This window comes from Pongo pygmaeus, chromosome 13, assembly GCF_028885625.2.
Source record: "Pongo pygmaeus isolate AG05252 chromosome 13, NHGRI_mPonPyg2-v2.0_pri, whole genome shotgun sequence".
NCBI classification, from domain to species: domain Eukaryota; kingdom Metazoa; phylum Chordata; class Mammalia; order Primates; family Hominidae; genus Pongo; species Pongo pygmaeus.
Genome location: NC_072386.2, coordinates 126,849,604 through 126,851,711, shown reverse-complemented (window position 1 = coordinate 126,851,711; position 2,108 = coordinate 126,849,604).

Genomic DNA, 2,108 nt, shown 5'->3' with positions numbered 1-2,108 from the left:
TTCCTCCGGAGACAGCGGCACCACTGGCCGTCTCACCAAAGACTGTTCTGCACCTCTCTTCTGTGTTGACAGGCGAGACGCAAGCGAGAGAGTGGGTAGAGAAGCCCTCTGGCTGTGCTCCTGCCGCAAGGGTGCAGGGGCGCACTCTGGCTCTGGGGAGCTGTCCCGGAAGCACAGCCAAGAGAGCCCGTGCTGGGCTGGTGAGAGGCTCCAGGTCCTCCTGGGGTCTTCTCAGCCCAACAGCCCTGGCCAAGGGCTGACCCAAACAGCAGCACCAGGGAGGCACCTGAGGCCCCCCGCCTGCTACTTCCCTTTCTGCTGACCGAGCTCCCGGGACACTCTGAGGACCAGGAAGAGGCGCCGGAACTCAGGCAGGTGTGGGGGAGGGGGCACAGCATCCCCCAGCGGCCCCAGGAAACGGGGTAGAGAGAGATGGAGCCTAGGCTCCAATTCTGAGAGTCCTCAGGGCACCTGCTCTGTGCCAGACACTACACTGAGCCAGTGACGAGACAGCGGACAAAGCAGGAGACTGTGCCGATGGAAGCCAAGGGCGGACCAGTGTCAGGATGGGGTCTGGGTGCCCGTTGCCGACGGCCGTGTGACTCTTTCATAAGGAAGGGTCAGGGAAAGCTTCCTGAGCCAGGGATATTGGGGTGGAGACTCAAAGAAAGTGACAGAACAAGGCTTGGAGACACAGGGGCAGAAGGTTCAGGCAGTGGGAACAGTGGGTACAAGGGCCCTGGGGCAGAAGGTGCAGCAGAAGCCAGCCTGGCTGCAGCTGAGCAGGCACTGGCGTGGGCGAGGGTACCACGGGGGTGGGATGTGGGGTGGGGAAGGATGTGGGGCATGGGTGGGGTGGGGTATGAGGCGGGGGTGGGAAGCTGGGTCCTGGTCACCCAATCACCCGGCCTTGTGCTCTGAGCAAGAAGTACATTGGGGAGCTCTTGGGGGTTCTGAGCGGGTGGGGGTAATCCAACAGGTTTAGAAGCAGCCCTGTGCTGCTGTGTGGTGACAGGCTGGGGCAGGGCTGGAGGGGAGGCTAGAGACCGGGGTGGGGAAGGGGGCTGTGGCAATCACTGGAGAACAGGGCAGTTGTGGACCAGGAGGGAGGCTCCGACATGACTTTAACACAGAGCTGTTAGGATGGCACAGACTGGATCTGGCGTGAGACTGGGGTGGGATGTCACCACCCGCAGCAGCACCTGGAGAGCCGCCGAAGGCTTCTGCCATCCAGGGGAGGACACACAGGTGTCCAGGCCAACAGGTTGGTCCTCTGTGTATGGCTCCTGAGCGTACCCAGGGGCTCTGCAGTGCCTGCAGATGTGGTTTGTGACCTCCCCTTACCCCTGCCCAGTGTTTTCTTGATGGAAGGGGAAAAATCAAGCTACAAGGCTGTAAGAACTCAGGCCTGGATCCCGGATGGGGCCTCCCTGAGCTGGAGACCCATAGCAGCAGTGCTGCTATGCTCAGTTGAGACCGTGGCCACCAGGCCCTCGTACCAGCCAGGAATCAACAAGATCAAATGTAGGGGGGAGATGCAGAGGATGCACCCGGGGTGAGCCCCACTCAGCCCAGGCCCTGCTGGGGACCCCTGAGTGAGGCCCAGGCTAAGCTGTAAAACGGGAATAAGTCCAGGCGCGGTGGCTCACGCCTGTGATCCCAGCACTTTGGGAGGTTGAGGCAGGTGGATCACCTGAGGTCAGGAGTTCAAGACCAGCCTGCCTAACATGGTGAAACCCCGTCTCTACTAAAAATACAAAAAATAGCGGTGGCACATGCCTATAATCCCAGCTACTCGGGAGGCTGAGGCAGGAGAATCGTTTGAACCTGGGAGACGGAGGTTGCAGTGAGCTGAGATCGCGCCACTGCACCCCAGCCTGGGCAACAGTGTGAGACTCTGTCTCAAAAAAAAAAAAAAAAAAAAAGGAATAAACTGAGAGCTCACCTCATGGTACTGTTGTGAACGTTAAATGTGGTAAGGCGTACATACTCAGTAGCACGGGCCTGGAATTCAGTAGGGATGCAGGGTTTGCTTTAAAAGGTGCAAATATATGTTGGTGTACATATGTATAGACACACAGAAACTGGGGAATTGATTTCTGGGTATC